The sequence below is a fragment of the Coregonus clupeaformis genome, chromosome 20, assembly GCF_020615455.1.
Source record: "Coregonus clupeaformis isolate EN_2021a chromosome 20, ASM2061545v1, whole genome shotgun sequence".
Taxonomy (NCBI): Eukaryota; Metazoa; Chordata; class Actinopteri; order Salmoniformes; family Salmonidae; genus Coregonus; species Coregonus clupeaformis.
In genome coordinates, this window is record NC_059211.1 from 3,654,403 (window position 1) to 3,666,519 (window position 12,117).

Below are 12,117 nucleotides of genomic sequence, written 5' to 3' on the forward strand. Positions count from 1 at the left end.
CGAGGAGAGACATTTTGGACCCGTCTCTCCTGACGGAATTCCATCGTGGGCACCCGACGCACCCTGCTCCGCGTCCTCCGGGTCGTCCCCGAGGCCGGAGTCGGCGCACGTCTGGAGCCGCGCGTCAAGGGGGGGGTACTGTCACGGTTTCGGCCGAGGCTGCCTCTCTCCCTTGTTCGGGCAGGCTTCGGCGTTCGTTGTCTCCGGAATACTAGCTGCCACCGTTGTATGTTTCATGTTCGTTTGCTTTTGTCTGATTGTTGTCACACCTGTTATCATTTAGTGTCATTAGTGTCCTATTTAGTTCTCGTTGTGTTTGTCAGGTGTTGTGTGTTATTGATTTTGGTCTGTCGTGTGTAGGGCTGATTTTCGCTATTTCGCTCGGTTGAGCTTTCCTCCACTGCGTTGGAGTGTTTACGCACCTGTGTAGTGCGCTTTTGTTTTGTTCGCCTTCGTGCGTATTTCGCCCTCGGGCAAGTGTTCTCGTATTTCCTTGTTGGAGAGTTACTAAAGTCTGTTGGACTATACTTCGGTGTCCTGCGTTTGATTCCACCACTACACCCACCTACAGCACGCGTGACAACAACAAAAAACGTATCACAGCAACTGTTTTGTTACATTCACCTCTGAAGGTAAATAATGTACTTACATTCAGTAATCTTGCTCTGATTTGTCATCCTAAGGGTCCCAGATATAAAATGTAGCATAGTTTTGTTTGATCAAATCAATTGTTATATTCAAATGTAGGAACTGGGTTCTACAGATTGAACCCCTGCTGTCTCTGGCTCCACACCCACCCCGCCCGGCCATCTAGATGTGTGAAAGCTAATGATCCATCATGTATGACTGTCAGTGTTTTTGAGGTGGATGTGGTGTTGGAGTCAGGCGCAGGACACAGAAGCTTAGTCCAAACAGACTTTACTTGTCAGCAAATGACAATACAAAATAAAGGGCCTCAAATAACGGAGGCGAGCGATACGCAAAACAGTGCGTAAAACACTAAACATAAGCGATGCGCAAACGGTGTGTCAATACACTTAACAACAAGAGTGCAAAATCCAAAACCTCAACAGACAGGCGTACAACAACACACAACTACAAACAAAACCAAAGGAAACTTATAGGTGACATAATCAGGACAGGATAAGACACAGGTGCACCAAACAGACAAAACCAAACAAACACAGAGAACATCAAACGGTAGCAGCTAGTACTCCGGGGACGACGAACGCCGAAGCCTGCCCGAACAAGGAGGAGGAGCAGCCTCGGTGGAATTCGTGACAGTACCCCCCCCTTGATGCGCGCCTCCAGCCGTGCGCCGACCCCGGCCTCGGGGACGGCCAGGAGGACGTGGAGCAGGGCGCGTAGGATGACTGCGATGGAACTCAGTCAGGAGGGATGGATATAAAATGTCCCTCCGAGGCACCCAGCACCGTACCTCCGGACCGTACCCCTCCCACTCCACGAGATATTGTAGACCCCCCATCCGACGTCTCGATTCCACGATGGACCGGACTGAATACGCCGGAGCCCCCTCGATGTCCAGTGGGGGCGGAGGGGTCTCCCTTATCTCACTCTCCTGGAGTGGACCAGCTACCACCGGCCTGAGGAGAGACACATGGAATGAGGGGTTAATATGATAGTCATTGGGCAGTTGCAACCTGTAACACACCTCATTCAATCTCCTCAGGACTTTAAATGGCCCCACAAACCGCTGGCCAAGCTTCCGGCAGGGCAGGGGAAGGGGCAGGTTTCGAGTCGAGAGCCAGACTCGATCTCCAGGGGCGTAGACTGGACCCTCACTGCGGTGGAGGTCGGTGCTCGCCTTCTGCCTGCGGATGGCCCGCTGCAGATGGACATGGGCAGCGTTCCACGTCTCCTCCGAGCGCCGAAACCACTCATCCACCGCAGGAGCCTCGATCTGGCTCTGATGCCATGGTGCCAGATCCGGCTGATAACCTAACACACACTGAAAAGGGGTCAGGTTAGTAGAGGAGTGGCGGAGAGAGTTCTGAGCCATCTCTGCCCAGGGGATATACCCCGACCACTCCTCCGGCCGGCCCTGGCATTAGGATCTCAGAAACCTACCCACATCCTGGTTTACTCTCTCCACCTGCCCATTACTCTCCGGGTGGTAACCCGAGGTAAGGCTAACCGAGACCCCCAAGCGTTCCATGAACGCCCTCCAGACTCTAGAGGTGAACTGGGGACCCCGATCAGACACTATATCCTCGGGAACCCAGTAGTGCCGGAAGACGTGGGTAAACAAAGCCTCAGCGGTCTGTAGGGCAGTAGGGAGACCCGGCATAGGAATGAGACGACAGGCCTTAGAGAACCGATCCACAACGACCAGAATAGTGGTATTCCCCTTGGAGGGGGGAAGGTCCGTGACAAAGTCCACCGAGAGGTGAGACCACGGCCGTTGTGGAGCGGGCAGGGGTTGTAACTTCCCCCTGGGCAGGTGTCTAGGCGCCTTACACTGAGCGCACACCGAGCAGGAGGAGACATAAACCCTCACGTCCTTAGCCAATGTTGGCCAACAGTATTTAACACTAAGGCAGTGCACTGTCCGGCCAATACCTGGATGTCCAGAGGAGGGTGACGTATGAGCCCAATAAATGAGCCGATCACGGACCTCGAGCGGCACGTACGTCCGACCCACTGGACACTCTGGGGGAGTAGGGTCGGTGCGTAACGCCCGCTCAATTTCCGCATCGACCTCCCATTCCACCGGTGCCACCAGACAAGACTCCGGCAGTACGGGAGTGGGCTCAATGGACCTCTCCTCTTTGTCATACCGCCGGGACAGGGCGTCTGCCTTACCGTTCTGGGACCCTGGGATGTACGTGATCTTAAAAACTAACCGGGTCAGGAACATGTTCCACCTAGCCTGACGAGGGTTTAATCTCCTAGCTGCCCGGATGTGCTCCAGGTTACGATGGTCGGTCAGAATGAGAAAAGGGTGTTGAGCCCCCTCAAGCCAATGCCTCCACACCTTTAGGGCTTGAACCACGGCTAACAGCTCCCTGTCCCCTACGTCATAATTACGCTCCGCCGGGCTGAGCTTCTTAGAATAAAAAGCGCAGGGACGGAGCTTAGGTGGCGTGCCTGAGCGTTGCGACAGTACTGCCCCAATACCGGCCTCTGACGCGTCCACCTCTACCTGGAACGCTAAAGCGGGGTCCGGGTGCGCCAGCACCGGAGCCGAGGTGAACAGGTCCTTCAGTTTACAAAACGTCCTGTCCGCCTCAGCTGACCACTGCAAACGCACCGGGCCCCCCTTCAGCAGGGAAGTGATGGGAGCTGCTACCTGTCTAAAACCCCGGATAAACCTCCAGTAGTAATTGGCAAAACCCAAAAACTGCTGCACCTCTTTCACAGTGGTTGGGGTTTGCCAGTTACTCACGGCTGACACACGGTCAATCTCCATCTTCACCCCTGACGCGGACAACCGATGACCCAAGAAGGAGATGGACTCCTGGAAGAACAGACATTTCTCTGCCTTGACATACAAGTCATGCTCCAACAGTCTACCCAACACTCGGCGTACCAGGGCTACATGCTTGGCACGTGTAGCAGAGTACACTAAGATGTCGTCAATGTACACTACCACTCCCTGCCCATGCAGGTCCCGGAAGATCTCGTCCACAAATGATTGGAAGACTGAAGGAGCATTCATTAACCCGTATGGCATGACAAGATACTCATAATGACCTGAGGTGGTACTAAATGCTGTCTTCCATTCATCCCCCTCCCTAATGCGCACCAAGTTATAAGCGCTCCTGAGATCCAGTTTTGTGAAGAACCGCGCCCGCGTAATGATTCAGTCATACTCGCAATCAGAGGAAGAGGGTAACTGTATTTCACAGTGATCTGATTGAGACTACGATAATCAATACACGGGCGCAAACCTCCATCTTTCTTCTTCACAAAAAAGAAACTTGAGGACGCAGGGGAAGTGGAGGGCCGTATGTATCCCTGTTTCAGGGACTCAGCTATGTATGTCTCCATAGCCGCCGTCTCCTCTTGAGACAGAGGATACACATGGCTCCGCGGAAGTGCCGCACCTGTCTGGAGGTCTGGAGGTTTATCGCACAATCTCCCTGCCTATGAGGTGGCAATCGTGTCGCCCTCATCTTGCTGAACATGAGTGCCAAATCCTCATACTCAGGGGGAATGTGCATTGCGGGCACTTGGTTCGGACTCTCCACCGTGGTCGCCCCCACGGAAACACCTAGACATCTTCCAACACACTGGCCAGACCATTCCTTGAGAGCCCTCTGTTGCCATGAAATGGTGGGGTCATGGGTGACTAACCAAGGAAGCCTCAGCACCACGGGATACGCAGGAGAGTCAATTAGGTACAACTGAATAATCTCCTCATGACCCCCCTGCGTCTTCATCTTTAGTGGCGCTGTGACTTCCCTAATCAACCCAGACCCCAACGGGCGGCTATCTAGGGCATGGACAGGAAAGGGTGTATCAACGGGCAGGAGGGGAATCCCTAACCTAGAACAATATTTCCGATCAATAAAATTTCCAGCTGCGCCTGAATCGACTAGCGCCTTATGCTGGGAATGAGATGCAACCTGAGGAAATACTACAGGTATACAAAAGTGAACAACAGAGAGCTCTGGGTGAGTGGGGCGCCTACTCACCTGAAATGACTCCCCAGCACCTAGCCGCAGTGTGTCCTCCACGGCCACAGCTGGTGCAGGGGACGGCCCCCCTCGGATTCTCTCTCCTTCTCCCTCTAGCGCCAGCACCCCCGAGCTCCATTAGGATCAGCTCGGAGGTGCTGGGGGATGGAATGGACGGCCCGATCTCGGGACGTCCGCGGGTGGCCAGCAGGGTATCCAGCCGGATGGACATGTCCACTAGCTGGTCAAAGGACAGATTGGTGTCCCTGCAGGCCAGCTCTCGACGAACGTCCTCTCGCAGGCTACACCTATAGTGGTCGATGAGGGCCCTCTCATTCCACCCTGCATCCGCCGCTAGAGTCCGAAAATCCAGGGCGAAATCCTGTGCGCTCCTCTTCCCCTGTCAGAGGTGGAACAGACGCTCCCCCGCCGCTTTACCCTCAGGAGGGTGATCGAAAACAGCCCTGAAGCGGCGGGAGAACTCCACGTAGCTGATGGTGGCGGCGTCTATTCCCCTCCATTCGGCGTTGGCCCACTCCAACGCCTTGCCGGAGAGACAGGAGATGAGGGCGGACACGCTCTCGTATCCCGAGGGCGCCGGGTGTATGGTGGCCAGGTAGAGTTCCACCTGCAGGAGGAACCCCTGACACCCGGCTGCTGTGCCATCATATGGCCTCGGGAGCGAGAGCCGAATCCCACTGGATTCCGTAACCGGTCTGGTGGGACTGGCCGATGGTGGTGGTACTGTAGGAGGAGGTGTGGGCACGCCTCCCCTTTCCCATCGGCGCAGGGTGTTCATGACTTCCTGCATGGCGGAGCTGAGTTGCTGGATCCTGGCGTCCTGGCAGCTGACCCGATCCTCCAGCGACTCGGTCGCCGCCGCTGCTCCTGCTGACTCCATGAAAGGTGTGTTGTTTTGTCAGTGTTTTTGAGGTGGATGTGGTGTTGGAGTCAGGCGCAGGACACAGAAGCTTAGTCCAAACAGACTTTACTTGTCAGCAAATGACAATACAAAATAAAGGGCCTCAAATAACGGAGGCGAGCGATACGCAAAACAGTGCGTAAAACACTAAACATAAGCGATGCGTAAACGGAGGAGGAGGAATGCTGCCTATGACCCCAAGAACACCATCCCCACTGTCAAACATGGAGGTGGAAACATTATGCTTTGGGAGGGTGTTTTTTGGGGGACAACTTCACCGCATCAAAGGGACGATGGATGGGGCCATGTACCGTCAGATCTTGGGTGAGAACCTCCTTCCCTCAGCCAGGGCATTGAAAATGGGTCTAGGATGGGTATTCCAGCATGACAATGACCCAAAACACACGGCCAAGGCAACAAAGGAGTGGCTCAAGAAGAAGCACATTAAGGTCCTGGAGTGGCCTAGCCAGTCTCCAGACCTTAATCCCATAGGAAATCTGTGGAGGGAGCTGAAGGTTCGAGTTGCCAACGTCAGCCTCGAAACCTTAATGACTTGGAGAAGATCTGCAAAGAGGAGTGGGACAAAATCCCTCCTGAGGTGTGTGCAAACCTGGTGGCCAACTACAAGAAACGTCTGACCTCTGTGATTGCCAACAAGGGTTTGCCACCAAGTACTGAGTCATGTTTTGCAGAGGGGTCAAATACTTATTTCCCTCATTAAAATGCAAATCAATTTATAACATTTTTGACATGCGTTTTTCTGGATGTTTTTGTTGTTATTCTGTCTCTAACTGTTCAAATTAACCTACCATTAAAATTATAGACTGATCATTTCTTTGTCAGTGGGCAAACATACAAAATCAGCAGGGGATCAAATACTTTTTTCCCTCACTGTATGTACTTGAAAATGTATCAATTGACCAATTCGGCACATTTGGGCAGACTTGATTCAAAATGGTCCAGTATTGCAATGCTTCACTGGATCAATCTGAAAATGTGCACACACACTGCTGCCATCTAGTGGCCAAAATCTAAATTGTGTCTAAACTGCAATATTATATTGTGGCCTTTCTCTTGCATTTCAAAGATGATGGAACAAAAAAAGAAAAAAGGAAACTCATGTTTTTTTGTTTGTATGATCTTTAACCAGATCTAATGTGTTATATTCTCATACATTAATTTGACATTTCCACAAACTTCAAAGTGTTTCCTTTCAAATGGTATCAAGAATATGCATATCCTTGCTTTAGGTCCTGAGCTACAGGCAGTTAGATTTGAGTATGTCATTTTAGGCGAAAATTGAAAAAAAGGGTCAGATCCTTAAGAGGTTAAAAGTCAAAACTGACCCTAGATCAGAAGTAGTCCTGTGTGGCTCAATTTCTACAGCATGGCGCATGGGTTAGATTCCTGCTGGGACTACCAATATGAAAGACATATGCACTCATGACTGTAATGATTGTGTGAATGACTTTGGATAAAAGTTTCTGCTAGATGGCATATATTATTATACCCTTAGCCATGGTATAATTAAGCAATAAGGTCAGAGGGGTGTGGTATGTGGCCAATATACCACGGCTAAGGGCTGTTCTTGCGCACAACGCAACGTGGAGTGCTTGGAAACAGCCCTTTGCCGTGGTATATTGGTAACATTCCAAAAAACCCAGAGGTGCCTTATTGCTTAATTATACCATGGCTAAGGGCTGTTTTTGACACAAAGTGGATATGCCGTGGTATATTGGCCATAGACTACAAACCCCTGAGGTGCCTTATTGCTATTATAAACTGGTTACCAACATAAATAGAAAAGTAAACAAGTATTTTTGCGTCACACCCGTGGTATATTGTCTGATATACAGGACACACGGCTGAAATGCTGTTTCAGCCAATCAGCACCCAGGACCCAAACTACCCTGTAGGTGCCTTATTGCTATTATAAACTGGTTACCAACGTAATTAGAGCAGTAAATAGTACTTTTCTGTCATACCCGTGGTATACGGTTATATATACCACGCCTTTTGTTGTGTTCAGGTCTTCTTGGTTCTGGGTTTGTTGTGTTCAGGTCTTCTTGGTACTGGGTTTGTTGTGTTCAGGTCTTCTTGGTTCTGGGTTTGTTGTGTTCAGGTCTTCTTGGTTCTGGATTGTTGTGTTCAGGTCTTCTTGGTTCTGGGTTTGTTGTGTTCAGGTCTTCTTGGTTCTGGGTTTGTTGACTGTACTGTAGAGAACAGAGGGGTCCTCCTCAGCTACTTGTGCCACCGCAGGCCTGGAGAAAGAAACAGAAATGAAACTGAATGTGTGTCCCGAATGGCACCCTTATAGTGAGGTACTTTTGACCAGTAGTGCACTAAATAGGGAATAGGGTGCCATTTGGAACGTAGACAGAACAGTTCCTTGAAACCCTCATCACATCACATCACTCCTTCATTATAGACATGTCATAGTAAATGTCATTTGACCTGAAGAATTCTCCTTCAACCCTTCAGATGTTAATGGAGGGAGTTCTCAGGGAACAATGGCTGGTCACTAGGGGTCAACTGTTTTACATATTGATGACATCATTGTCTACATCTTCAATAAGCAGCAACATATGAATGACCTTGATGCTGTCTGTGTGGTCACAATGTTCTAGTATTGACTCTATGTTGTTGTAAAGGCAGAATATGCTCACTTGGTGAATTTCACAGCATCGTACTGGACATCCTCGTCCTGTTTCTGGGGTTGAGGCAGTTGGACAGGGGAGTACAGAGGCACTTCCTGGTTTTTGGAGTGAGAGAAGTGGACACTGGCGTAGTGAACGTCATCCTGCTCGTCTGTGTCCACTCTCTGTACTGCAGTAGGGGTCATGGCCATGCCTGAGACGTTGTCATACACTGGACTAGAGTCTCCCTGATGGAGAGAGAGAACAGAGAATATAAATAGACCTGGGGACAGACAGAATGAAGAGTAGAAATGTCCCACAAAGCAATAAGACTCACCTGTCTCATGTCTGCTGTGTGTCTTGTGTCAGAGGTGGTTTTGAATGATTTCTTCCTGTTTTGTGAATGAATGAATATATGAATGAGTTAATGAAGTTAATAAAGTGAAATAATCTTTAAAAGATGCATTTTCACTCACCTTAACCACATGAAGCCAAAGAGACATGAAGCCAGTATGAGAACCAGAACAATCACTGTGATTCCTACAGCTGGAGTCATAACTGAGGTTTGTTTCCCTAAAAGATGATATAGATGATATGAGTCCATGTTATTATAAACTGAAAATGAATATACAGCAATACAGGACAATAATGCAATACTTGTATATATAAGCCTATGTATAGTTATAAACCAAAGTGTAATAAGGCAAACTAGAAGAAGATTACCTTGAAACATCATTTCTTATTGAACATAATATTGTATTGAAATATTGAAGATGGAACTTTACCTGCTACAATGATCATCTGAGCTGTAGAGTTCATAGATCCTCTTTTATTCTGGGCCTCACAGTAGTATTCTCCACTGTCCTCAGAGCTGATGTTAGTGATGTTGTAACTCTGTCCTGATGCTTTTGGTGAGGTTACGTTCTTCTTGTACCAGGTGTATTTGTCCACAGGTGGGTTGGCATCACTGCTGCAGGTCAGAGTCACAGAACTGCCCTCCACTATTTCACCAGAGGGACTGACTGACACTGATGTGTTCCTTGGTCCATCTGATGTAAAAGACGGTGGATTTAGTCAGTAAAAAATATTATATCAACTTTCCATAATTGTACTTTTCCACACAATTACATTTAGATTCACCCTCTTATTGAAGATGATCAATTCAAGTAGCAAGTGGAGCTAATATCTGTCACTACAATGTTAACATAGCAAACTAAAGATTTAAACCCCATGTACTCACATGTGACAGTGAGAGTCTCTTCAGGAGAGCGGAGATCCTCAAGGCCTTCTACATCACAGGAGTATCTGCCTGTATCCTCACTGCTGACTGAGAATAGGCTATAGACAGGAGAGGAGGTGTTGCTGTTTGGTATAGGCTGTCCATTCTTATACCAACTGTAGGCTGTGATGGGGTCCAGTGTACATTTGGTTCTACATGTCAGTGTGACATTCACCCTCTCTGACACAGATGTAGGATCCATCTCCAACACAACATCTAGAGTAAAAGGAAACACATCATTATTCTCCTCCTATATATGTCCTCTTATATGATATACTAGATTTGTTTTTTTCTGTCACATACCGCTACTGTGTCTGTATGACTGCCCTTAATAAGGTCATTACAGTAATAGATGTGAGATGTGTGACAGATTACCTGTGACAGTCAGGGAGACAGGTGAGCCAGCAAACTTTCCTCCGGATGTTATGAATCTGAACCTGTATCCAGCAGAGTCTCTCAATCTCAGGTCTGTGATTCTCAGGGTACAGTCACTCTTCTTATCCCCAAGGTACTCAATATGACCCTCATACCCTGGCACTGAGCTCAGATCTTCAGTATCCATACCAGACCATTTAGTAAACCAGAAAGCCTTTTTGATCTCATGATAACTGGGATATGTGTAAGAGCAGGATATGTCCACTGTTGACCCCTTCAAGGCACAGATACTCTGATGGGTGTAAGTCACACTCCAACAGTTCTTACCTGAAATACAAGAAGACAATATAACACCTTATATCCATCTTTAATTACAATATCTACTGGTATACACTGATGTTTGTTATAAAGTAGTAGAAAACAAACTAGTTACACACTTTACAGTAGTGCAAACCTTAATTATTGAATAATGATCAATATTTATTGATTAATTGGCATTAGTCTCACAACCTGAAACAACATTTCATTATATTTTTATGAAAAGGTCCACACTCACATACTGCAGGAGAGTAAAGATCCTCATGGCCTTTTACAGCACAGGAGTAACTGTCTGCGTCACTAAAGTAATCTGAGTACAGACTGGAAGAGTCCTCCTTTACATAGTGTCCGTTCTTGTACCAGATGTAGGTGGGGTTGGGGTTGTCAGTCAGAGTACAGGTGGTGCTACATGTCAGTGTCCTCTTCCCTGCCTCTGTGGCAGGATTCACCTTCACCTGCAGGTCTAAATACAGGGTTAATTACAATAACATAATTAAACCAATCAAGTATTATGGATGAAATAAAAAGAAACCAACAGTGAATAGAAATCTATGAGTATGATCATTTGTTCAGTGTAACCTGTGACAGTCAGTGTTGTTCCAGGGAAGCTGTATCCCCATCTTGATGTCTGTGTGTTGAATATGAACTTGTACTCAGCTGAGTCCTCCTCTCTCAGGTCTGTGATTCTCAGGGTGGAGCGACCTCTCTCCTTCTCTCCACCATACTCCACACGACCTGCATACCCTGGGTCTGTGGTTATGTCCTCAGGGATCAACTTATCACTCCACCTAGCACTCTGTTTAGGACTAAACCAGAGTGATGATGTGACGGTATCATAACCACTGCCATAAGTACATGATATGTCCACTGATGACCCCTTCAAGGCACATATTCTCCTCTTGGTGTAAGTCACTCTGTTGCAGTCCTGACCCTGGACACCTGAAATATAACTGTATTTTAAATTATTTTCATAAATGCAAAGACTCTGAGTGCCTGAAACATAAAGATTTTTGCTATTTCATTTCTCTTTCTTTTCAAAATGTTTCTTGCCAAGAATATATCAATACCAAGTTCCACTTTGGAAATATAATAGTTTACTTCAACAGTAAATGTGAATGGAAGTTACTGAGCATTTAATAAGTAATCACCAACTTTTCAGTTTACAGGCTTTGTCAGGGTTTAATCCACACTCACAGACTGCAGGAGACCAGAGATCCTCATGGCCTTTTACTGCACAGGAGTAGCTGTCTTCATAGTTACTGGAGACTGAGTATTTGACCTTGTAGGTGCTCTCATCTAGATGTTGTCCGTTCTTGTACCAGATGTAGGTGGGGTTACCAATCAGGGTACAGGTGGTGCTGCAGGTCAGTGTCTTCCAATACTCCCCTCTTGTCCACATTCCCCCAGTCACCTTTAGATCTGAAGTTATGAAACAACAATGGAGAACATCTGTCTGTCAGCACAATTCCAAGGTTCTCACTGAAAATGTAATAAATCATTTGAAGTGGTAATTATACTCTTTATGTCAGATTACAGTACCTGTGACAGAGAGAGTAACATATGAGCCATATGTCCATGAGCCTGCTTTAAATGAGAAGTAATATGATGTTGAATCCTCCTCTCTCAGGTCTGTGATTCTCAGGGTGCAGTCATTCTCCTTGTTCCCACGGTACTCTATACGATCCTCATATTTATCTTGGATTTCAGTCCAGATCAAATTCTTCCATTTAGACCATTTGGTTGTTGTGACTGTATAACCTCTGGGATATGTGTAGGAGCAGGACAGCTCCACTGTTGACCCCTTCAAGGTACAGATACTATTCTTGGTGTAGCTCACACTCCAGCCATTCTGACCCAGTACCACTGAAACACAGTCACACAACACAATGGTATCAGAATTAAGTCAAGGTCTTTTGGCTCACACTAACAGTAGGGTTTGTCCACAAT

At 47.7% G+C, this 12,117-nt stretch overlaps 1 long non-coding RNA gene across 1 annotated transcript; it reads right to left on the reverse strand.

Moving 5' to 3' along the window:
• Window positions 1-8,356: 8,356 nt before the first annotated feature.
• LOC123481423 lies at window positions 8,357-8,766 on the reverse strand. Its single transcript, XR_006657095.1, has 3 exons — window positions 8,675-8,766; window positions 8,536-8,590; window positions 8,357-8,446 (listed from the first exon to the last, which is right to left on the reverse strand). It is a non-coding gene; the product is annotated as an uncharacterized LOC123481423 (long non-coding RNA).
• Window positions 8,767-12,117: the final 3,351 nt, after the last annotated feature.